This window comes from Athalia rosae, chromosome 2 (genome assembly GCF_917208135.1).
Source record: "Athalia rosae chromosome 2, iyAthRosa1.1, whole genome shotgun sequence".
Lineage (NCBI taxonomy): Eukaryota > Metazoa > Arthropoda > Insecta > Hymenoptera > Athaliidae > Athalia > Athalia rosae.
The window spans coordinates 2950781-2978085 of record NC_064027.1 but is presented as its reverse complement, the minus strand read 5'-3'; the positions used below and the strand labels follow the sequence as shown (position 1 = coordinate 2978085).

Sequence of the window (27305 nt, the reverse complement as noted above, 5' to 3'; positions counted from 1 at the left end):
GCGCGCATCGCATCGCATCGTACGCGTACATGTGTATAGGTGTACACCTATACGCCGTATAAATTATAATCGGGAAAATAAATCCCACGAATCCAGCGGGACGGGGAGCTACACTTTTCGTCGTGTACACGCGGCGTACCCGCTGCAGTTACACGCTCGCTAATAAGAAACAACCAAGCGGTGTCTGACCGAAGGCATTAAAATCGCGTTATTACTGCCGCTTTGCGGAAATATTCAGTTTATGCGAGCGAAACGAGCCCGTAACACCGGACGTATAATGAACGACGTTTTAGTCACAACTATGCCGCATGCTTCAGTTATTATTACCCCTGAGGATCGTTTGAGCAGGAGCGGGAATTCACTCGCTCCGAAGCACGGAGCAGCTGCGCCGCTCCGCAATCGCGATCCCGCTGATTCAATTCGAGCGACCTCTCGACCAAACTTCCGGAAATGGTGGTCAATCGTTGGAATGAAAAAAGAAATAAGACGTTGGAGAGAACGTCTTTCGTCCGGGGCTCAAGGACTCGATCGGCATTTTTTGAAAATTTCTTCGCCCGCAGGTGCGAGAAGGGGAGAGGGGCGAGGAGGGTGGTCTCGCGCGGAAAAAAAAAAGGTCGGGTAATTTTCATAGCGGGAGAGTCGACGACCTGTTGGAAAAAAATTTTTTTTCCCTCACAGCGAATACATATAGCGAGGCTCGTGCGGATGAAAAAAGAGATTTCCGGTCCTCCCCACTGCAAGGATTCTTCTAATTCGTTTCACTCCTGCTAACGACCACCGACGTGCCGCGGAGAGAACTACCGACCACCGAGGGACCACCTCACCGCTCCAACAACTCACTTGCTCCTTTTTGCACGGCGATATATATATATATATATACATACGTACACGAGACCAAACGGGTTCACCGCGCAGCGTCCTCGAATTAGCGAAAAACAATCCCGTACCACACTATAACGCACAAACGATTCCCTCCTAGGTGTTGTAACTTCTTCGTTCATACCTTGGGGACGATCTTATGAAATCGATCGCGCACTTCGCAAACCGGTACGACGTCGATACGACTAAAGGAATAAAAATATTTTCAACGCACACAAATCCCCCCCTTCGGATTTATTATCCGGCGGTATAATCAGCGTCGCCGCTTCGCTCCGGAGTTCTCCGGAAATTGGACCGATCTAATAATTCCCATGCTCATCTGATTACGCGTGTATATATATATACATACATATACGTTTGTCCCGAAGGGATGTGTTACGAGTTATGCAGATGTGCGCGGAGGTGACGAGGGCGTTACGAAATCGATCGATACCCTAATTGAAATGAATTCCCGACGGTTACAGTTGAAATTAGATTCATCCATCGCGCAAAGTGTAGTGGAAGTGGAGGATCACGGTTCTCGCTGTGGGAGCGAAACGCGTGGGTCGTGTATACGGGACGCGGTTGCCGTATGTAACGTGGTTCGCGTGATACGGTGGAACGAAATGAGAAGAAGCTTAAAAAAAAAAAGGAGAAGAAAAAAAGAAAGAAATAAGGGAATCGGGAGCTAGGATGTTTGAAAAATCAAAATACCTGGAATAAAGAAGGAGAGAGAGAGAGCGGTGGCCGCACGATTAACGTATCGAAAGATGATGTATCGGAGAAACCGGGGGGGGGGGGGAAAGAAAACAAAAAAAAAAAGAAACTGTGAAAAATCGAGGACCAAATAAATAAATAAGTAAATACCTGCACAAAAGAAAGAAGGGGTGTAAAAAATGATAAATAACATGTAATCTTGGCACATTATCTTCTCTCTATACAAGATTCGCTTTCATTGGTTTAATACCGAGAAGAACCGTGATAAACAAATACCTCACAAGAAGCAAGGAGTTGGCGCCATTTTGTTCCCCACGTTGTTACAACCATTATCATTATTTCATACGCGGGAACTTATACCCTCCATGCGATTATTCGATCAGCTGCAGCGCGCGAGAGGCTGCGGTAGCTGACGGTGCAACGGCTACCAGCCGCTCTTCTCGATGTATACTCTTGTACGACCTTCACGCGAATCGGCTTTATTGCCACGAATATAACATCCCGCTCGCACACACACACATATACGTATACCTACGTACGTATTATAATTCAAACGCCGCGCGGACGACCTTATCGCGAAAGATTTCAGCGATCGCGACTTCGCGAAGAGGTGGTAGCCGCCGCTGCTGTCGCATCAGGTGCCAAGAATTTCGGCGATTCGGATCGCCGGGAGGACGGAGATTATTAATTTTATAGCTCGACGCGGCGCGCGGTCGCGGACGATATTATACCTACTTTTCGAACCTTGACGTGTGGTCGATCTTCGTGGAAAATGCAGGCTGTAAGCGGAGTAATCGTTCTAAAAATAACGACGTCGCAACAGGATCGGCTCGTTAGGGAGGTGTACACATCACAAACGCGACGAACGATACACCGAGCGAACGCGTTGCGACGCGTGCTTGAAACAAAATCGGCCAAAAATTCGCTTCGCGGGGACCGACGAAATCCACGGATAATTTTCGGGGCGCAAAGTAAGTCGGGTTCCACCCGCGCGACATCTCATTGCGAAGAGGCCTCGAGCGCCGCGGGTACGTCTCGGAGGTTCGAGAGCGCGCAAAAAAATTGCGGCATATATAATCGTTCGAAAGTATGTATATACGTTATATACATATATACACACGAGCGTTTATTTTCAGGCGCCAATGATTCGGCTCGATTTTTCCGACTCATCGAACAAAAGTTATTTATTTTTGTCTCGCCGGCGTATTAGCTGACCGAGACTCTAATTTCCGCCCCTTGAAATTTGGCGCGAATTCGTTACGACGTACCGAAGAGAGGGGCGTATCGTGCGGCGTTCTCGTCCTCTGATCTTCCACGAGTCATCCGGGTGAAGCTTTCTGCGGACGGGAAGTGCACCACGGGCTACGAGCGAAGGTCGCACGGGCGCGAGGAGTTGTCCGTTAGCTCGAGTTCGTTTCGACGGTACCTATCCTCGTTTCGGCTGCGCCGCTACCCCGCGATTCCATCGCGCCGCGGGTGCGACCGCGACGCGTCGCTCCCTCGATCGTAATTGTCGCCTCCTCTCCGACCGTGAGAAGAAAATGAAGAGGGATGAAAGGCGCGCACGATCCGCGTCGCTGCCGCCAAAAAACCGAAGACGTAATGCGATTTTTTTGCATGATCCCCGCATCACCGCCGGTCAGAGCATTCTCATAATCGCGCTATTCAATTTTTGATCCGCAATGCGCGCAATTACGTGAGAATTAATTATCGTCGTCGTACTGGTACCCGCGTGGCTAAATGGACCCTGAAAATGCCCGGCTGGTAAAGAAAAAAAAATCGACTCACCGGAGAGAGAAATGTTTTTTTTTGTTTTTTTTTCTTTTTTTTAACTCTCCACTCGTTCCGCGGCGATATTCTTCAACGACGGGTATATTATACGTGCTTTTCACTTACGCGACGCCCGGATAAAAGGTTCTCCGATCGAGCGCGGCCGGTTCGGCAAAAACGTTTGATTGTCGGGCAGTTCGAGGAATATGTCGGGCGGAGAGTCCGACATTTCTCTGTACATCTTCGTCGAGAATTCCGAAGCTCGTAGTATTCCGGTATCGCGTCGTTCCCGCGGAGACGGCTAGGTACGTACGCAAGCCGTATATTCGAGTGCGGAGGCGGCGAGCCGGTAGCTACACAAGGGTTACGAAGAAGGGGGCTCTATGTCAGGCCGGTTTTCTCGGTATTGGCGCAAAGTTGGATGGCTTCATTAACGCAAGGTCATACCAGATATTCTCCCCTTCCTCGAACCCGTACAGACACCTATACCTCTGTGCGAAGTGCATCGTTCCGAGGAGGTGCTCCGCCGTTTCTCGGGACTGTTTTATCCCCGTACCCTTCATATATACACCGCAACGGCGAGGACTCCGCGTATGCTCTCGCATTCCCCGCACTTGTCAAAGAAATATCCCCTCGAGCTCGGCGCTCCCATATTTTACAGGCCCAACATTGTAAATATTCCGGTTCCGCGAGACTTAATTATTACGGTGACTCGCAACCACCGACAACCCCCAGCGAATGGGGTCCCGGGCTCCCTCCTCTCTTCGATTTCATTATTTCATCGATTCGCGGGAGAATCTCTCGTTCCGCGCCCACGTCGATTCTTTCGGTGAATTTTTCACGTCGAACGATCATCGGGTTAGAAGGGTGTGTAGGACGTTTTCGTGTAGGACTGCAGCCGATATAGCTCTTCGAATCTCGTCGCGCGGGAGTAGCGAGTCGAATTCCTTGGAATTAATCGCTGTTGGATATCATACGCGAAACGCACGCGTGTTTTTCTAATTATTATTATTATTATTGTTCGCGACGACGAGTCGATTTAGGACGACCGATCGACGCGTGTGTGTCGAAAATTTTCGGCGTATATAATATGCGTGACATACGGGACACCCGCGCTTAGGATTATTAACAATAGGCAGATTTCGCATGCCAGTCAGACAGTCGGGGGACGTGCGAGGTGTGGCCCTCCGAGACCCGAAGAGTCTACGAGACGCCGTGGATTGTATAGTGTAACACGAGTCGCATAAATTCACCGAGAATTGTATACAAGTGTTGAGAAACGTACGAGGAATTCGATGAACATTATTTCCCTCGCATTCGATTGTATTTGAAAATTATCAGCGAAATCGTCGACTAGCTTTTATTCATTGAAAAATAAGAGAAAGGAGAGGAAAAAAATTGAGAGTTTTCCGTCACACCGAATCGCGATGGGACACGTGGTGCGACGTGATCGGGGGCGCCATTTTTTTGCCACGTCGAGAGAACCGCGTGACGAAGAGTGGGTATATAAATATTAATTCGGATCTCGTAGCGAATAAAAAAGAAAAAAAAGAAAAAAAGAAATATCAAATTCCGTGGGTGAAGGATCCGAGAATCGAGACGTGAGCCTGAAATACAGTCGTCGATCGGTCTCCGTATGACGTAGGCATGGCGTGGGTGTACCGCGAAGGAGAACTACCCATATAGGATAATGTAAGGTGTTCGCACGTATCGGCCACCGCTGCCGCCGACTCCTCGCGATTCATCGTCAGTGGGCAGTTGCTTGTGTGCGCCGATCAAAATTGCACCGAGGTGTAAGTTGGCCGTACGCGTTTCTCAATTAGATAGAAAAACCGACAGATCGCAAATAAATACACCGATTTTTATCGGGAGATGAAGGAGCGTCTCGTAATGGGAGCAGTTTAGCGAAACATGGAACATTTATGAATGTGTAAACGAGGGACCCGGCGGGTGGAATGTTGCAAGCATTTTGCCGGTCAGCACCCTATAATTGAACATTGTAAAATCGTAGGAGCATAAAACGAAGGTGATGCAGGCTCGTGTATACATATATTTACTTTTAAACGGTACCTATATGTGCGCAACGCTTAAGCTCTTATGAACTTAGGCACACATCCGCCAACGCCACACCGTTGCCGGTCTTTTGTTTAGTCGCGTTCCGTAGTAAATTTTATGGTTTTGCCCTTTCAGCGATAGTTGGGTTGGGCTAGGTTATTTCATTCGAGGTTACTCGAACGCGTATAACTTTACATACTGTATATGTATGTATACAGGCGGGCGCAAGGTGGGTTCGCGGTTGCGATATACTTTTCCTACGTGTGTACGAATTCGTATTACCTACGAGTACGGAAAATCGGGTGGGGCAACGCGGCGCATTCCATATAATCGGAATATACTCCGACGAGGCTGATGAGTTTACGATTTCGTATCGCAATTTTCAAATAAATTTCCAGAAACCTCCGTACGTACATATGTACCGCGGGTTTCACATTTCAACTGGAAAATACGACCGCATCAAGCCGACGGAATCCGCGCATTTAATATACAATTTAAACTTTCTTGTTACGAAGATACTCAGCGAGCGTAATCTCCGTTTTATATACATTCGTTATAACTTGTGCTTGAATTTATTTACATACGTAGAGACGTTTTAATCTGGTAGCGAGATCGGCGTACGGGGAGTTCCTCATTCCGCTGCAGCGTATGTTTCGGATGAAAATTTCACATCCTACCTACACTCTGCGAAATTGACCAGTTTTCCCTTTACATTTGCAGAAGTTGCGAGACACGCTTGTATACCTACCTATAATGTATACTCTCGCGCGTCTCGAGTTTGATACCGATAACGAGAAGGTGTCTTCTTAACGCTCGAGTCTCTACACATGTTGCGCGGTGTGCGGACGTTAAAATCTCCATCTCACAATCAACTGGCCGGAGTCGCTAATTGTACCCGCACTCGTATCGGCCTATCGCGCGCTCCCCCGACGTCCTCCCAGCGGGGTTCGTCTTCCGACCGCGTAAGTGCGACCGCGACGGGCGCCGCGGAGTGCAAAAAAAAAACAACCAGATATATCCACTTCTGAGTGAATCCTCCCCGAGAAGCTCCGGGTACATGTGTATCTCTGGTTCGCAACGAGCCTTTCCTCTCCACTTCGCTTCGCGCTTTATCCGCGAAAAGAAGCTTCGATCGTTCAGGCGAGGCGCTTTTTTTCTACGTCATCGCGATTCGCATCGTCAGAGTTGGAAAGCACGTTCTAGGGAGAGCGTTATTTTTGGAGAATCTTTTGACTTTTGCCAACCGCAAGCTGACGTCGGTTCGACGTACCGGTGAACCGTGCAACGCCGTGGACGCCGAGATCCCGGGATACGATTAACCCGTAGGATATAAGTATTCGCCGTCGCGTTACGATATCCACCGCAATAGCGCATTAATCTCGGAGATGATGCTGCGGCGGGTAGAACGAGTGGAAGAATCGAGGGGGGATATTTTTGTTTCACACGCGGAAGAAGAGGTAACGGATGAAGAAAAAAAATTAACGAGTTGCGCCATCGTCGGACGCCAGGGCTTTATCTTATCGAAGGACTCATTTTTCTCTGATCAGCTGGTCTCGTATTCTACTATGGCTTGCGTAGGATATCCGTTCTACAAGTGTATGCGTTTGGACGGCATGACGTAACGAGCTGGACGTTTTTTTTTTCTTTTTCGTTTTACTTGTTTCTCTCGCAAGAACGAATGACGCGTACGGTACTCATCTCCGAAAAAGGACTTTGTCACAATATTCGCGTAAAAGATGTGTCAAAAAAATAACGGGAAAGCGGTGACAATACGAACGTGTCCAACTTTCTTTGTCAGACGTATTTCGCGAAAAACTTACCCTCCCCAAATTTATTGGACTCTCGCGAAAAAGATCACTGTGATTCCATTCCATTCCATTTTGAAAATGAAATTTTTGGACGTTCGCCTTTCATTTTTCCGCGTGACGGAAAATGATCAAAATTTTTTCGTTCTTTAGGTGTTTTGAGGTCGGACGTCGGTGGTTGCGAGCACAAACTGTGTCAGCGCACTGATTGCCGACTCGTTGTCAGGTGTAGGTAGTAGGGCGGTAAAGAATTACGTTGCAACAATATGCATCGTGTGTACATCGGAGTTAGCACCGTTGGCAACGCGGCGACTGCTTTGTAAATATGTCACCGGGTTAGCTCGTTACATGCGAGACAAACCGATCCGCAGTTAGAAAACGAGTGTGCGGAGGTACACCTGTATCCGCACCGGGATAAGGAGCGAAATCGGCATACCGTAATCTACGGTATGACGCGCGCGCATTACCGGAATATTTTCCTCCTCTAAAATAGAAGACCGGTATGTCCTTTTACTTTTAGGTGAAATTCCTCTAATATTTGGTATATCGAAATAAAGACCCGGTATTGTATATATTCGTATATGTGTTTAGTATATGCGCGTATACGCGGAGGTATTTATATTTCTCACGGATGATTCTTCTGGAGAGATGAAGCATCGGATAAGTTGTACGTTTAATTTGTTAAATCATTATCAGTGATGCATCATGTGGAAATTAGCGACTTGTAACCGCGCAACACCCGACCGCACATGGAGAGTGTAACACCTGGTATATAGGGTTATATCGCCGGGGTGGTTGAAAATATATATGAGTTTGTATGAGCAATAAGATTGTAAGCGAAGGTAGAGACTTGTACGTGTATGTATATATGAGTGTACGCGAACGAAGCGTAGTGCGCGGTTGTGTCGCCGAGCCGCATGTGCAGCGTTGCTAACTACCCAGGCGTTAAAGTCACTCAGAATCATAAAATATAACCGCTTGGAGAAAATTATAATACCGAGGATAAGGTATTCCCGCCTGTATAGTTATACGTGTACCTACTTATATTATATGTGTATGCGCGTAGCGTGCATTACGCGACATGTGATACGTCGGCGAATCGCGCGAGTAGCGATCTCTCGCTTAACGCTGGATTATTATTTATATTCATTTTATTTCGTACGGGTTGAGAGTTTGAAAAATTTTTCCGAACCATTTCTGGGTTAAAATATGCGAGGTAGACCCGCTTCGGCATTGTGCGTTATTTGCATTGAATCGCTCTTTATATCGTTTAATATTTATTACCGCAACGCGGTCCGCGACTTCCGCAAGAGCTGTGGAAAAGCAACGCGGCTCGCGCGTCAACCACGGCGAACGCTCGAGCGAGCTCTATATACTCACGTTGCAGTTTCTGGCAAATTATATTTCGCGTAAGTTCTAGATTGCAACCAATTGTAATTCGTTGCTCCAGTCGCGAGACGCTACTCCGCTAAGATTAAACCATTCGCGTTCTACCAAACAACTACAAATTGCTAACTTCGAACGAGGTTAATTGTACCCACTCGCCAGTCCTTGCGAACGAGGACTTTTAACTCTCCTTTATTATTATGACAGCTTTTGGCAGGGCGGACGTCGCAACTGTCAACACTACGCATGAAGAATTCCCATTCTACCGAAACTGCTATAAATCTGAATCGATCCCAAAAATTCTGTCGAGATTGATTTCGTACGATTCAGCTCGATTTTCAAATTTCGACACCGACGATGGTCCCCGAAAAGGAGACACGAGCCTCCCAAGAAATTTGGAGAATCGATTAGAACCCCTACCTCCCGTTTGCGACGTGATTCCTCCTCCTCCACCACCACCACCGAACGTCGTCTTCTCTCTTCGGTCGATGTCCGCCGACGTGTCCTCCGATTCACACTTGAACACTGACACTTGGTTCCGAGTCCTCTCGCGGTTGAGTTGCTACTGTCGCTTCGTCGATTCACTAGGTTACGACTACTACTCGACCGACGTACGTCTCGATCCAATGAGGATATTTTTGTCCGTCGATAATGCGTAAAATCAATCAAGGATCGAGAAGGACGAAGCATATAGTTTCGATCGATCGAGGCTTTGGGGAGTGAAAAAAGTCACTCCGTATAGAAGAAGCCGCGCTCTTCACACGTTATACCTCGTGTAACTTAATCGTATATCTGCCGAATCTTCAACAAATCCATCGTTTCTCAAGCTGCGCGCTAAATGCCATGTACGAAATTTCGAATCTTTGCGCCGAATTGCGACGGTTCGATAATATTCTAAAAAAAAAACCAAGCGAGAAAGTTCGTTCACTACGATCAGCTGGCGTTCCATCCCATTTTTAGACATGTGCTCCGCCGATGACCCGCACTCGCAATATCAAGTTTGTGAATAAATTAAGCGTGAAAAGTGAATGGCGTGGCAACGACCTGTACGTGTATATTGTTACCCCCGCTATTCGAACGTGTGTCGCTCATCGACGCCGGTTACAAACATCTTATACGAAAACAGAGTGGCGACGACGTTCGTCAGCCGATCGGACTTCATAGCGATACGTCGTCATTCTCCGATCTCGTTACACCTACAATTTATTTCGGTGTCTCCGCATAGACGCGCAACATCAACGCCTCAGTAATGCGAGAGCGACGATCTTCGCAGCCGGACGAAGAACCGTGTCTCTGAATTTAAAAGGCTATTGCGATCTGCTGTGCTCTCGAGTGGTACTGACAGCGGGGTAACCGCCGATCGAGGAACACCCTTCTACCGAGGTAACCGGTGCCACCTCTACCGAGTTCCCTACGCCAATCTTGCCTCGGATTTTACTCCGCGTAGGCACAATGCGCAATGTAGAAAGGAGAGGTGTGTGCGCGCAAAGAGGTGTACACGGATAGCGTGCGTGTGTACACACACACACCTCAACACGGAGCCGAGGGGATCCGAGGTAACGCATGGAGATACACGGCGGATCAACGCTGCGGTTGTCCCTACGTGGGATGCTGCGTCGGGGATCAGTTGATAGTGGGGGGGGAGCAGGTTGCCCCCGCCATCGGGAACCTCTCGGCAATTGCAATCGCATGCATTCCCGTGTTCCACATTTCCGTTCCACGGGGATCGCCGCGGCACGCCGCCGCGTTATACCGACCCCGCCGCCTCGCGCCGGTGCGATCAAAGGAAAAAAGGTTCCACCAAACGCTGCCAATTTTCTCTCGTACTTTTCTCATCCTTTTTTTAACCCTTTAACGTTATTTTATCTTATTGCCCCTGCCGCGAGTACACGACCCATACGTACGTACGTACGTGTACGTGTACGTGTACGTATTATACACGCGCCTCGTAGAAGCTGGATCGGTATACCGAGTGTAATCTACCGTTCCGAAAGACTATTAATCCAAGTACAACATCCCGTGATGCTCACAATTAGTACACCGTACCATCGAATGGGAGGTGGAAAAAAATGCACATATATCATTTTCTTGCAACAATCTCAGTTACACTCGCGTGCAAAATACCTCGTGAGTCTGTAACGTACGCGAATAACGAATCGGACGCTGGAGGTGAAAATCTTGGAGCGTCGATCGAAAGAGGAGAGAATTTTATCTACGATTATCGTCGTCGTCGTCGTCGTCGTCGTCGTTTCTTTGTGAATTCGATTTTTTAATTACCGCCGCTGCCCAAGATGGAACTGCCCAAGAACGTAAACGATCGTTACGTAGGTAGCGAGCCGTGCGTATAAGAGTACATGTAGGCTGCAGCACACCGCCCGTTCGCACGATTGATAGAAACAGGATCCGTTACGAAACTTACATCTGACCAAAATGCAGACCCCTGCGATGACCTTTCCATTTTTGGCGGAAGTGAAAGTTCACACGACATCACGCGTGAAGTCACGATACGATTTATCTCTTTCGAAGATCAAAATCCGCTCCTCCGCAGCGTCTCTCTCTGCATCCCTCGTGCCGCCGATACGTTTCGCGTATTGCCTAATTTTAGAAATTTTCGTCCCACGCCGATCGCGTTCAACGTTCAACTTGTTCGGAATGCGAATTTTCATGCGACAAAAAAAAAAAAATCAGAGGAATAAAATTCGCCGGAGGCGAGGCTGTTTCCACGGTTGTAATCGTCGGTGCGGTTGAATCGAGCGAACAAAGTACTGACGCGACACAAACCACTCCTCGTTTGTCATTTGTCATTTGCGCTCTCAGGCATCCGCGTCTGTGTTTCAAATAAAATAACGAAAGTGATTTACGCGATCTCCCGACAAATTAAATGGATTCCCCTATGGACGACCTCACCGGTCGTCCCGGCCGGCCAGCTGTAATGAAAAGAAAACCAATTTATTAGAATTACGCTACACTCCGGGTACGTAGTGAGACCGCGGATGAAACCAGATGTCTTGGATTATAACGTTTTTCTTCTTCTTTTTTTTTGTTGCTATTTTTTTGTTTCTTTTTTTTTCCTCTCTTTTCCGACCCCGTATAATACCGAAGACTCTATCCGTGCCGGAGAGACTCGACCGACAAAACGATTTTACACCTCCTCGATTTCATTGCTCGAATTTTACGTTGCGATTAAAAAAAAAACCACGTTCCGTACCAACGCAGCGATTATTCCCTCTGAATTTTATTCGCGACTAGCGAAGACGAGGACGTAGATCGCATTCGCCACAGCCACACCCTGTGTCATCCACGTTACGATCGGAGTCTAGGAGAAGCAGCGTAGTCTCAACTCCCTGGATCGGACTTGGTGCGATATAAAATTATGGAGATTCGGTAGTCGCTCCCAACGTCTGGACCGCGTCTCATGTGTGTAAATATCAGTCGTCTTCGCTTACCCTCTTCGAATGGATTCATGCACGAGTACATCGAAACGGCTAAAAGGACGTTAGGCGAATAGATGGCGTCCATTACTCACAAGTGTAATAACGCACGCGACTCGCGTATGAGCGCTTACGATGATGGGTCACGTGTGGGTGTTGAACGAACTGTAGAAATACGACTCGGTGAAGTGACGTTTCGTCGCGAAAGAAATCGTGTCTAAAAAGCGGAAAACAAAAACAAAAAAAAATGCGGAAGCGCCAAGCGCTCTAAAAATTTCGACTTCGTGACCACAGAACGCTCTATAAATTAAGTGATCCACGATAATCGTAGATGAAGTTAAATTTCGAACCAGGAAAATTGCAGTCGATTATCCTTTCCGCGTAAATAATTTCAACGTCGAATCAGCGATTGCTCATTTTTATAGGTAGAAATGTAGGTTGGCAAGGGACCCGGGATGTTGCCAAGCGCCCGATGGCGTAGAATCAGGATGCAGATGTCGTACACCTACGTAATTATGTGCACCAGCGTTTGACGGTAGGTTTTACGAATGTTACATACGTTTAACGCCGGGTAACTTCAAAACATATTTTTCTACCCACTTGCAATCCGACCGATATCGAACCATCGATAATTTGGAACCTCAGAAGCGATTTGGTCTACTTTACCGAAAGATAAATGGAATATCATCACGCACAAAGTGAACGCCAGAGGTGGACGGATCTTCGGATGTATCCGGAGGATATTTTGGCTCACGATTGATCACGAATCACTCGATCCGGCGTAGGTGATCCCAATTAATTTATAAATAGGCATACGTTCGCGTCGTAGAGGATATTCCGACCCCCCGTGACGAAATTTCGCCGTTTGATCTACCGCGTGGTCGGTAGTCCCGCAATACGAAATTGCCGACGTTCGAATTAATGGTAGTTTTATCCTTAAAACCCCTATGACTCGGATGACCCTATTCGCGAGATCGAAATCGGGGGAACGGGTCCTCGGGGCTATTTATTGACTCGGATTTTTGCGGGCGATAGCGTGGGCCGTTACGTGTACAGGAGATCCCGGACCACCGCCATCCGCGGAGATAAACTCTCGGTTAGCCGTACAGACTACCCACTTGTCGTAACGGTAACGATAGTCAATCGAACCTATTATTATAAGTTTTGCGAAAAGTTTTATGCCTCTCGCCGCCCACATTTACCAGGCCAAATTATTGCATCGCCTACTCGCGAATTCCTTTAAAATCGCCGCGACTGAATCTGCATCCAAGTTTCGTTCCAACCAGATGTTCGCCTCAAAAAAAAAAAACATAATCACCAACTCTAGACGTGCGGAAATCAGTTCGTACGATTGTAAAAACTGGCAGAAAACCTCCCGATCTTGTAACGAAAAATCGAACTAGCGTTCGTGGCGTCGCTACGAGGGATGAAAATTTTTCGGAACCGATATTTATTCATGACTGTGTCGCGGCATGTATACTATATCCACCGGACTGTACGACAAAGTGCGGGAAGCGGACAGGTGAGAAAGGTTCGCTGTTTGTGACGTAATTCTAACGGCCTACTGACGACCTCAACCCGAGGTATTCCGCCCGTTATGGACGTCGCCCCCTCGTCCCTCGCAAACGTGTACCGATAGGCTTTCGTCGTCTCTGTTAGAAAGCTACTACCGTACGTCATATACAATGCGACTAGGTATCGCTGAAATCTATTCGCAATTATAGTCGAGTGAATCGGTGACAGCCGAACAAAAAGTTCTCCCACCCCACCGCCGCGCGATATCTTCTGACGCCAGGGTATTTTTCGCATGTAATTTCGTCGCGCGATTTCTAACAGTTTTATCGGTAACCTGTCAGGTACAAATCATCCATGGGGGCCCACGCGCCCTGGTGTAATCCTACGCGAAATAATATTTATAAGTATATCGGTTGAATGGATACTCGAATGTATAACAGGTATATAGGTACAGGTACACCCGTATGACTTGGATTTATCTGAATGCAGATCTTCGTCTAATTGTAAATAGAAATCAGTCACGCCCTACTGTCGAAAAATTTGAGATCCGACGAAACCGCCCATGTCAACCCACGTCGTCGAATTATTAGAGAGCGAATTGAGCTTTTGGCGATTAATCGATCAGCGCAAGTTCTTTCACCCTGCGAATTCGCTGACGTTGCGCTGCGTGTGAACGTATGCCTGTCTATTTTTGGACGAACCTCCCCGTCCTGCAGTGTCTGGACAATTTGACAAAAAGAACTTCGCAGCGATCGTTAGACTGCAGAAAAAATGAATCATTTTTTTAAATTGGGTTAATTATGCTTTTCTTACGTATTTCGACCCCAGAAATCCGAATCTGAAAGAAAAATTCATCTATCTCTAAAATTGAGCGAGTTATCGCCAATTTTCAGCTCTTTGGGGTCAAGAATAAAAAATTTATTTTTTAGTCTATATTAATGTAATTTGAGCTCAGAAATACGAATCTGGAAGAAAAAATGATCTATCTGCAAGAATGACCGAGTTATCCCCATTTTTTCGCGATTTTTGGCATAAATTTGAGGATATCTCGAAGGGAAAAAATCGTAGCTCAATTTGGACAACGGATTCGTGTTCCTGAGGTCAAAATACATAAGAATAGTGCCATACGATCAATTTTAAAAAATAAAAATTTTCGACCAAAATTTGAAATTTTTCAAGGGGTACCCCTTACGATTTTTTCAAATTTTGGCCAAAAATTTTTATTTTTTAAAATCGATCGTATGGCACTTTTCTTATGTATTTTGACCTCAGGAACACGAATCCGTTGTCCAAATTGAGCTACGATTTTTTCCCTTCGAGATATCCTCAAATTTATGCCAAAAATCGCGAAAAAATGGGGATAACTCGGTCATTTTTGCAGATAGATCAATTTTTCTTTCGGATTCGGATTCCTGAGCTCAAATTACATTAATATAGACTAAAAAATAAATGTTTTATTTTTGACCCCAAAAAGCTGAAAATTGGCGATAACTCGGCCATTTTCAGAGATAGGTCAATTTTTCTTTCAGATTCGAATTCCCGAGGTCAAAATACGTAAGAAAAGTGTAATACAATCAATTTTTAAACTACTTTACTTTTGGCCCAAAAATCGATCTTTTTTTTTGGCTTTTCAAGGGTAATCTCACGTATAATCAGCTCAGGAATACAAATCTGAAAGCCGAAATCATCCATTCATGCAATCGATCCAAGTAATCATCAATTATTCGCTGGTGGGAGCAGAAAAATTATAAGACATATCGATTGGTTTTAGTCGTAGACCCACTTTGATTCATCGCAATCCATGCATGGGTCGAAATATTCGAATTTCTCGGTCTACGAGGGAGTCCAAGCTTTGCTGGAGTCAGGTAGCCACGGGCGCGTGGTTTGTTGTGGGGCCTGACCTCTGCTCAGCCCCAAAGGTGACGTCTCACAACAAAGCGCTACGCTGCTGGCTGCGCTGATTCCAGCGTAGCTCGGGTTTGCTCGTAGACCAAAAAATTCGAATATTCGGAGCAGACATATCCTCAAATTTATGGTAAAAAAAGCGATAAAATGGCGATAACTCGCTCAATTTTATAGATGGATCAATTTTTTTTCCAGAATCGGATTCCTGAGATCAAAATACGTAAGAAAAGCACATTAAAGCAATCGATCGAGTAATCATTAGGAAACATCTAAAAATTGTCGATTGTGATTGTTTTTTACTCAACTTCAATTTCAAGTCAAAAAAAGAGCATGTCATTTTTTGATTTTATACTCAGGACAATGATTTACGAACTGAGAAACGAAGAAACTTGAAATATTGTTGTGTAATCTGAATATTAAAAATCTCCTCCCTTGCATTTGTATTTGGTACAAGATTTTTTTATTTTCATAGAGGGACATGTAAAAATGTATACAATATTTTCGCGGACTCTCCAGGTAGGACTTATGTTAATTGCGAATGGCTCGGTATAGCGGTACCGATTTTTGCCACTGTTCGCCCAGTGAATACGCTGCAGAGTGACGAGGAGGCGCGGTCCCCGCAAACGACGACTGCCAAATGTCAACGCACCGTAGAAATATAATATTACATACGGGCGGGTACGTACGACGCGAATTTGAATGACAAAAGATCGTTTAATTAGAACTCCTTCGGAGTTCAAAGACCTCATTGGCGAGAGATTTCGATATAAAAATTTTGCCGATGTAATTGAATCGGCGACCAATAATTGGAATAACGGTACAAAACCGCGAACGTCTTACGGAGGACCTGTAAGATCGTACTTTCGTAAAAATCATCGTACGAACGTACGCGATCGCAGAGGTGGATATGGTCCAAGAAAACTGACGAACTACCGGAAATCGATGGGACGAAAGAAAACCGTAAAAACTACTTTCGTAGAAGTAGAAATTGCTCGATTTTAAATATGCGCATACATTCGTGAATCGTGTGTCTTACTATCCACGGAAGTAACCTGGGTTTTTCCATTTATGTAGACACTCATTCACAATCAGTATATTCGCGTAAAAAAGTTTACCTAATTTTACGTTTCGCGAACGGATCCTGCGTCAAAATAATATTTCCTGGTCGACGGTTTGCTGTCTCACCTACTCTTCGTGGATCGCTTACTTCCGGTGTAATGTACAAGTATGTACTTGCTCATACATAAACTGTACATGCGTATACGTATGAAATATGTGACCTACCGTCGCTTTTCGATTCCAGAATTTACTCGCAGTGTAGAAAATCTTCGGAAAATTTCTATCCCATTATATGAATATGTTATGTACTTACATATACGTATACATATGTATACTTTACACGGTTCTGCATCGAATAAAAAATCAGGTCAACGGTATCGATGGTATCGCGCAGTAATGCTCGTGTGTCGATTATTACGAGGTCAAGCGAATGACCTGTTCGCGATTAGTCCCCTTTTTTGAACAATTTTTTGGTCCCACAACTTTTAGAATTGCAAATTGATATGTCCATATTTGGAAAGCAAGGTCAACGGTGTTAATTATATATTAAAATTGCACATCGAGTTTCGTTTGACGCTGAAAAGAGATACTTTCTAAATTATAATGCCCGTATCTACACGCAGAGTGAGGAATGAGTTTGTTAAAAAACTTGTAATTGGCATTCGCAAATTAATATACATATACTGACTTGTTACGTGTCGTCCGAAGTTGACAGCCGACGTGATTGACTCGCCCGTATACTTTGGATGTGAGAAAATGAGATGATCTTAAAATACTGCGAAACAAAACTTTGTTTTCTCGACACGACTCGATGAATTGATCCATCGATCGAAATGATCGAGTCATCTCCAATTTTTCGCTTTTCCGAGCGAAAAAATTGAGGCATTGCGATTGCTTTCAGTCGTAGCTTATTTTAGTCGAGAAATTCGTGTTTCTGAACAAGAAATACATGAAATACCAAAGAAAAACCTACTAAAAAAAGTGTCGATTTTTGAGCCGAAGATGAAGTATTTTTAAAATCGATTGCAGGGCATTTTTCTTACTTACTTTGACCCCAGGAACACGAATCCGTTGAATAAATTGAGCTACGAATTTTTCCCATCGAGATATCCTTGATTTTTCACTTTTTTGATCGATAAAATGGCGATAACTTTTCAAATTTTATAGATAGATTAATTTAGCTTGTGAATTCGGATTCCTGAGAATCAAATACATGAGAATAGCACATAAAAAAAATAGTTCATCTTGGACCCAAAAATCGAAAAAAATCCAAAGTAAATACACCCCCTAGGATTTTTGCGATAATCTGAATTTTCCAATTGAATCAACGTAGGTATGTATTGAAATAATAGAATTATTCGGTTCTAAAGGTATTTCCTTTTTATTATTTTCTTCAGTGCTGCACAAGCATAATGTTTTTCCTTCGTTCCCAAGCCTTATCTCGTGAGGAAATTAACGAGATTTCAATCCGACCTTGATGCACGACGCGTAGGTATGCGTCTAGAAAACGTAGAGGATCACGTCAATCAAACCTTAAATACAGAAATGAAAAGAGAAAGCGGTAATGCAATCGATTCTCCGCGTATGAATATAAACGATTTTAATAATGATTACATCGAAAATTGCATGTAATAATCCATAAGCCAGGCAATTTTCACGATGTGGGTATAACTACGATTCGCTAGAAAGTTCGCCAGAGCGCTGCAGTTACTCCGCGATGGATGATGCATTGGTTACAAGTCAACAAGGATTGTCGTATATCCGAGAGACCGCAAGAAATAATAATTCAATCGGTAATTCGAGTAGACGTCCGATGAAATTTTTTAAATTTATTATTTCAGATTGACTCGTGTACACTATATTTTCAGGGAATATACGTTACTCGATTAACTCGAAAAAAAAAAAAAATAGAAAAAAATTTCCCAACCTTGTCGCTTTTTCATCTTTCCATTTTACGCTATCTTTTTTTCGAACTCCGACATTATTTCACCTTCCGTTGCGCCGGGATTGAACCAGTCGAACATCATCTCGCACCGTGGGATGCGCGATTCGTCGGAATTAGAAACGAGCGCTTGAGTACCATGAAATGAAGGTTTCCTCCAGATGAGGAATGGGTGATTCTCCTACTTGGTTCGAGTGTCTCTGATAAATTGCGTCCGACGGTCGTTCCCATCGGACGACAGTGACCTATACAGAAACCCGTCTCAGCCAGGCCGGCTCGTTTTTCCGAATCAGTCGGGCCCGGAAAACGTCACCGCTACCCGCGCGGGAAAACGCAGCGCGGGGACGAAAGAAATATATATCGTCGATACGGAACGCCGCAGGGTACGGGATAATTTCCAGAGGATAGATCAGCTGTTTTACGAACCGCCGGCTACGGAACTGGAACAACAAGTTTTCCCCTCCCAGCTTCGCAGCTCCAGCTTCTCTGTTTTCTCGATTTATACTTCCACGTGATCGAACAATGGAGAACCGGTGGTCTCGTGTGTCACCACTCGAATCTAGATCGCGATCCATATCGGATATAATCTCTGCCAAGGTGCAAAGTCGCCGAGGATCCGCCGCGTATATCGTACACCGAGAACTGCTCCTCTAACGACTCGTGACCGCGCTGAAATATTTCTATCGATAAAATTTGACGTCCGGAATAGCGAGACATCGAAACTTTCGTCTCGTATATCCATTTCATTCGGAGATCCCAGTGCGGAAATAAGCCATTCGTCGACGTGACGTACCGAGGTATCGTAACTGCTACGGAAACAAATCCACGAAGCGGTATAAGCGTTCATTAAAGTATCGCGTTGATAATCCGAAATCGAATAAAGGACTCGGATTATATCGAAAATATACGAAACGTGAAATCGTCGATTAAACGCGAAACGACGACGTCCGTAACGAAGATCTGAAGAACGCGCGTAACGCACACACAGCGAAAGAAATACGAAATAATTAACCGGGCGGTCAACCGAGGCCCCGCGGCGCTACGAAGACGCGAGCGAGTACGTGAACACTTTCTTCTTAATTATCACTTCCTTATAGCGTTGCGCCGGCGAATCGCGCGGCTAGCTGCGGGGAGACAGCGGTCGATGAGGTAACGCTGTTACGAATCCCTCACGGAGCCTTTCCACCTATCCGTATAAATGAGGATAAAAATCATCCGTCTCGAACGAGGACAACGCCGCAGATCACCCGCCACTCCTCGCGAATCTCGTCGTTCGGGCGTTTTTCTTTTTCATTCGCTTCTACGATCCCGCGAGAACTCTTCCGCGCCGAAAAAAAAAAAAAAAAAAAAAACCGGAGGACCCGTCCGATGGGTACCGTCCGTACGCGGTAAATTTGTCATTACGTAACGTCGATCCGCCGATCCGGGCGATCTCCGCCAGCTTCATAGATCGTCAGCTTCGAAGACGTTACGAAGTTACATCCGAATGGAACATCGGATCAGGCGGTACGGGGTAGCTGGCGATTGTGAGCCAGTCGAGGTAAATTCCTGACTCCGAGAGCGGTTAGAAAAGCCAGACGCGCGGTATATTAATAATCTCGCTATAGAGAAAAGCTGCTGCTGCTCGGGGGTACACAGCTGCAAAAGGGTCCCCGCAGGACCGCGCTCCTCCGCCTGCGGCACTCCGTACGTACGGAGATCGCGCCGCATCGCGACGACCCACGCGATTCTCCGGAGTAGCCGGCCCCTGTCGTCGCTGAAGGACACCGCGTAGGTCGAAAGACGAGAAACTCGAGCACCGCGAGCTTCCTGCTTCCATTTTCGGAGCGGTGAAATTATTTCGATGGTATGCGAGGACCGGAGACCCCGGTGAGAACAAAATGCAGGTTATCTTCGAAACGAGTCGCATCCGCTGCCTCTGAGGAACGCTCACATTTCGCCGATGACAAATTTTACGTATAAAGAGCGAACGAGGTAGGCCTAATGGAAAGCCCATTAGGCCTCGTCCAACGGCCTAATAAATACTCGAGAGCCGACTCGAGGAATATCAATTATACATTACACTCGAACGCCCACGATTAATTATTCATTTACCGGACCCGGCCGAGGTGAATAGCTCGGCCCCCTTTTTCTCATTATACACATCAAAACGTGTACGCGCGACGATCAACGATCCGCGGGTAGGACTCGCGCGGGTGCAGCCCGCGGTGTCTTAAAATTTAAACGTCTTGACGCGTGTGCGGGAACGTTAGAGGAGGAGGAAGATGTGATGAAATCTTCTTCTTCGGGCCCTACGGCGTCTAGTAGTGAACGAATCGGATGCACTGTTAGCCTTTGATATCCCCTTCCTGTTGAGATTTCCGATCCGACCGACGCAGACTCCCAGTCTGCGGGGCTCCGGGCAACCTGAATTTAATGGCGCGTGGGAGTTGAACGACGTACGGATCCGCTGCGGTGTCTCAACGATTAAACGAAATACATATTTAATTTATATTCTTGGTTTTTCGTAATAATTTACAGTAAAAATCGAAAGTTTTCAGCTCCTCCGGGCCATCGCCATGGTCTATTACGGGTAATAGACGAGCTTGTTCGTCGTCGAGGTGTGTTTTTCTTCGAGGCGCGTCTCCGCCTCGCGTTCGTTACGCCGATAACTTCGTAAAAATATACGTCACCCGGGTTGTCGTTAATTTAAAAATTTTTGTCCATTCGCGAGACGCGATTTGCAGAGGGGCCTGTTATGCCTGCTGGACATTATACCACGGGTGATATCATCGTCCGAGTTATGTAACGACTCTTATGAGAATCCGATTTCGCGTCATCCACTTTCGCGGTAACATTACACCCGGCTGCTAAATTGGAGATAGTTACTCATAAGTGTAATTAGTAATTAATACGTTTCCCCCGCAAGATTACGAGGCGACGTTAATACCGTCCGGATGCGTAAACAAGTCGGGTACGTACGCGCGTTGCGAATTTCAAAAGTCAGGAGAGGGACGAAACGATCGCGTATCGCCCGCGCGTGGGGTCTTACGAAGAAATTTCATTTTCTCTGATCGCGGTTGTAACGGGCGCGTTGTTAACCGCGCCTCCGGGCCGACTCGTAAAGTTTCAAGGGGCATCTTTCGTTACCCCGCGACATAATTAATTGTACATTCGTATGTACTTTGATATTCGTGTATACCCGGGGGGCGATAAACATCGGGGTATACGAGAAACTCGTCGACTATTTCGAAGCCGCCTCGTCGAGAATAGGAGGAGGGGGGGGGGGGGGAATTTAATCGGGGTACTTGTCTTCATTTTGAATACCGTTCAGCGATTCTATTACTACTTATGCGGATTACTCGGTATAAGAGGCAGGCGGAGTATGGCCGGGGTAATGGAGTGGCCGTGCATACGTGGGCGGGGCACCGCATGACCGCGGAGCCGAGTTTCCACGCACATGTGTTCATTACCCGTCGAGATCATCGCGTGATTAAATCCAATAACAACATCTTGCGCCTCTTCTCCGCTTCGATTTACTTACCAATTGCTATAGATAAATCCGTAGTATCGCCGCACCGATTCCCGACCTGCGTTATACGACAGGTGAATGAATATCTACGTTCTCGTATCTTTCGGAACGTCGGATTACCTAATCGGTCCGACGACGCTTCGAATCGAATTTCTGCCGCGGCGGTGATTCGAATAAACGAAACCTGGAAAGACTGGAAATTCGAACGGAGTAGCGGAGGGTTCGGCGGCCGAAGTAATCCCGCGGTACGAGGTATTACTATACCTATACCTACGTTGATTGACTGCGATAAGGAAGGAACGTTGTTGATGTTCGGTCTCGCTGAATTGACGATATATGAAAAAAAATGAAAACGTGTAATTACGATTCGCCCGGGGTCATAATCGCGGTGCGTTTCTCGAATGAAAAATTTTTTAATCCAACAATCGCCGTTGGAGAAGGTGAAAAAATCGAATAAAATAAACGGTAATAAATTAATTAACTTTCCAGGTAAAGGGCAGAGTTCACCACCCTGGACTCGGACAGTTTTTTCAAAGCGAGTTTAACGTGACTCCTCGTATCGTCTCTGCGCCTCGTAATCTCACGGGTCGTTTGGACTTACTCACCTTTGAGAGGTGACCTTGACCTCTCCTTTCCACAACCAAATCTCGCCAAGTGTACCGCACCGGGTACGAAGCCTGAGTTAATTTCTCGGCGCTCACCGTTCAACGTGGGTTTCCTATACGATCTACCTACCGATCACACGTATTATATACATGACAAATAAATGATAGCCTTGCTTTGTCCCCGGCGTCTGCATTGCGGCAAGAAAATGTAAATTCTATGCATCACAATTGATTACCGAGGCGATCAACATGTTTCGAAACCGCTCACGTAACTTTGCGCCATTTTTTTCCTTTTTTTTTTCTTCTTTGTTTCATTCATTCGGTATAGTTTTGTATTTTTTCGTCGAGGTTTGTTTTTTTTTTTTCTCGGTTTTTTCACTTACGTAAAGCGGTACGAGTTCCGCAGACCGGCGATCGCGAATGGTGTCCACCGTTCGACACTTTTTACGCCGATCGAAACCGGATGGAGAAGGGACTATAAATATCGCGGCACGGACATGTGAAGATATACAGATACGATCGAACGGAGTAATTTAAAATGTAATTAGTTTGCCACTTTTTCTGATTTTAACAGCGTTTAAGGTAATTTAATTGTGATCGATAGTTAATCACGACTGTCTAGCATATCGAGAAAATCGCGGACACGTATAACATTGATAACCGAAGTAGCGAACCTCCGCGGGTGTTGCGATAGCGTAATATGCGGCGTACGACGACAATTCAGATAAAATAATACCGGGGCTCGTTAGGAATATATCGCGCGCGCTCTGCGCGTATAACCCCGTGAGTTACGGTAGGAAAAAAATTGATGGTATATGCGCTTTTTGAGTCGGCAATTAATCCAACGATAACCCGCGCGTAAACTAACAGGGGTGGTCATTCCGCGGCGAGCTCCGCTCGCCCGAATACCGTACGCCGTGCTTTTCGTCTCGCCTACGGAGGATTCGTGCTTTCGTCCGACTACGCGGCGATGCACTCGTACTAACGACGTGTGTAACAGCGAAATTAATGGTCATACCAAATTAGTGATGGTCGAGGCTCCGCGGTTAGGAGCCGCGTGTTCGACACGCGCGGTAGATCAACGCCGCGATATACCGAGGTGATTAAATCCGTTCTCCGATAACTGTGAATATGACGCTCGAATCCTAATCGGAGGGGGGAAAAATAATAATCCCACACCGGTAGCCGACCGACACTTTCCCCCGAAACTTTTCTCCCACGACATTTCCACGTCCGCCGCGCGTTGTTCAAATATTGTATGGAAGTAAACGAATACAAGCGGCACCGGCTGTCCGACACCCACTCGTATATCCGAACGATTTATCCTCCGACCGCTACGCCCACCTCAGTTAGATCTATCAATCGACGTCCGACTCGACCGCGACGTACGTGGTTATCACCGAACGATCCGGGGACTTCGCAGACGTCGCGAAATGATTCCACGTTCGATATTTAGGGACTCGAGCCGTGGCGTGCGGAGGGTCAGGAAGAGTAGGAAAAATGACGCGAATCGCGTGCTGTGTTTTCGTTTAATTATTACGTCGATCGACGCGAATAACGAAGCCGTGTGCAGCAGCGTCGCAACGCGACTAAAATAAGTGAAGATATCTGTAGGATGCGTCGTTCACGCTGCCATCGGCCGTAATAAAACGAGTCCGTGATGTGCTTTATTGCCGGGCGTTGATGACGAGCGGGGAAAAAAATAAAAATTCTTCACCTGGCGATAAAATCGAAGTATCCGCAGCATCTGCGTGATCTTCTTCATTTTTACATCACGTGCGTATATACACACCCGTGCGCGATATATATATATATATATATATTTCTCCGCCGGCCGCGGTTCGATCACCATCAATTTTATTACGTACATGTATGTATACGCGCGGGTATTATCGAATTCACCTGGCCGCTCACCATATGCGTAACGCATTCGTGTCACGCGCTCCGGCACTATGAATGATAATTCTTTGCGGAGCTCGTAAACTATTAATTACACCGGCTCTGCCGACTCGATAATCAGGAACTACTATCGACCGACCTATCTACCCCGCGCGCCGTTCCGCCTCTGCAGCGAGCGTTAAAACTAGCGAGTTGTATCCACAAGCGCCACGCACGTACCTCGCCTCCTCGTCGCAGGCGCGCACCCTCGGGACCCAGGGGCCACGGGAGACCCGAGGGATCGACGACACCTTCGCCATCCCCAACGGCGCGCGGCCTTAAACTTCCGAACGACTTATCCGCGGCCCTTTTACCGCCGCGAGCCCTGGGGCTTTACTTCTACCGCCAAACGGAACGGGGATATAGATAAACCGGAGCGAATGCCAATTACTAGGCCTGGTTCTTCTGGTTTTTTGCGAGCGTCGATGAGCCAGGTAACGCGGAATCGCGCTCCGGAGTGCCCAGCGACGTTCGAATCGCGTCGAGGTAGAAAACTGAGGGAAAGAAAAAGAAACCGAGGAAGGGATATGACCGGGCGCGCGAGAGGCTTCCGAATCTACGCTGGTGCCGCGGAGTTCGGCGAATCGGACGGGAAAAAAGGGCCTCGTCGAACTTCCCACGCGAGGAACGTCGGGCGTAGATCGGGACCCGGGTGGTTAGGACTCGCCTCGCAACGTATCGCGTTCGCGTAAATTTGAAAATTAAGTGGGGATCGAGCTTTCCCGTACGAGGCGAGCCCTTCGATTGCCCTCGCGTCGCGCCGCGCCGCAACCCTCGTACATCGACGCGGAGTTATCGCCTGACAAGTTGTACCAAGTTGTACAACGATGTGGATGCACGGCAATCCACGCTTGCGTTGGCAGATAAGAACACTTCGCGATGCAACGGAACGCTTTACTTCATAGCCGCCCGCTGTCCTATCTCACCCTCGATAGCAACGGCTTCGAACATTCCGCGTGCAAAGTTCGCGCAAACTTAGCGCCGTCTCGTAACGACTAACAACTCGCAACTTTGCGGATCGATCACGATTCATTCGTACCTGCGGAATACCGGAGCGAGGCTCGGAGGTTTTTTTTTTTTTCTTTTTCTCAGTCAAATTCGGAGGGGAATCGGAGCGACGGATGATTTTGGTTCGGTGGAGATTGATTTTCCGATACGCGGCATCGTCGTTCGTCGATAGCTGGATTTTTTTCCTCTCTTTCGGGTGCGATCGTTGCGAAAAATCAGCTCGAAGCTTTCGCTGCCCACGCAGAATTCTCGGACGGTATCCGTCGTTTACGATAGGAGCATCATTGCGGATGGCGAGCACACCGCGTTGCGGCCGCGCAAATGTTGTGCATCGCACTTGTGTGTCCTAAATCACTTACATCGCGATTACCCGGCTCGCGCGTATGTAATTACCTGAAATTATCATTATTCATCATCAATGCCGGTTGGTGCATTGTGGTGCTTGGTAGCCATTGCCATTCCCGTAGCCAGAGGTGGTTGATTGTGCGGAGGCCAGTTTCGCCGTGGAAAATATATCTCGGATCTCCGCGGTGCCGAGCAAGTGCCGGGCGCAGAGTCAAACGGGAATAGGCCGATAGAATTTCTCCGCTTCGCTGGACGAGAATCGGTGCGTTTTACGGAATCTAAAATATGGAGCCAACGCAGCCCGCCCGACGTCCGGAATTGACGTGATAATTTTCGCTTTTCGGATTTGGGGGGGGTCAGCGCAACGCGACCTGATCTCGTATATAACAGCGCGTAAGCGGGGTATAGGATAGGATTTAGTCTGATTATTGCGGAGTTGAAAATTAGCAACAGCAACCGCGAATTCGCGATGCTGTTCCGTGAGCGAAATTGAATAAGATTGTACGGACTCGTTTGTACTCCTTCTATCCCTTTGTCTCCCCGTTTCTCCTTTCTCTCTTCATTCTCCCGTATCTTTTTTCCTCCTTTTATCGGTCTCTCCTTTCTTTTTCTACTTCTTGTTTCGCTTCACTCCCGTGGGAAGGGATACACAGCGCGACTGTATCACAACTCATGCAGCCACCGGCCTTGCGAACAGTAATTACAATTAACCGAGCCTAATAATTATTGCACATTACACTCACAGCCTCGGGCCATGTGCCAATAAACCAAACGTGAAAAATTACCACCGGATTATATTACACGCTTTCGGCGTCGCCCCGTCGTCCGAACGGACGTTTGTTACGAATAAAGGTGTATGCTAATTGTTATGGAGGAATTGCGGAACAAAAAAAAAAAAAAAAGAAATAGAACAATTTACACATTCTTACATCGTATCCTTATCGCGTACGAAGACTAGTTTTGTAACCGAAACGCACGAGCGTTCGCTCGTACCGGAGTACAGACGGAGATCCGATTGAAACCGATCTCCGAGCGGTGCGCGGGCTGAAAATCGGCCCCCTGGCGTGACGATCGAAGGGGACAGTAAAGTGAGAAAGTGGAGTGGCATCTGTTCAGCGAAGCGCTACGTGACGGCATTACTGATCTCTTAATCGAATCACTTGACGACCGGGCAAAAAAGCTTATCGCACGACCGGCCAATCAATTTGGGAAGTACGCTATTCGAAAACAGAATGGGCCCGCCCGATCCACACCTCCGGACTTTATCGGGATCGGTTTACGCTTAAACGAACCAAGGCATCGCGATCAATCGAAGCCGCGGCCTCCGGAAGACCCGAAAACGTACGTCCGCGGTGAGGCGATCGATTTGGAAAACGGACGTAGGTACGTATTCCAAAAGTTAAAGGCTTTATCCCATCCGCGCAGGATCAACGACCATCCGAAGCGAATTTCGAT

General features: G+C 46.7%; 2 protein-coding genes across 2 annotated transcripts in view; one reads left to right on the top strand and one right to left on the bottom strand.

Moving 5' to 3' along the window:
* LOC105691908 overlaps positions 1-9314 on the bottom strand; it is a 137815-nt gene extending 128501 nt beyond the window's left edge. Inside the window, exon 1 of the mRNA XM_025746596.2 lies at positions 9012-9314. The gene's annotated coding sequence lies outside the window, so the exon portion shown is untranslated. The remainder of the gene's footprint in view (positions 1-9011) is intronic.
* LOC105684047 (protein EFR3 homolog cmp44E) overlaps positions 1-27305 on the top strand; it is a 99399-nt gene that overhangs the window by 52573 nt on the left and 19521 nt on the right. The window lies entirely within an intron of this gene.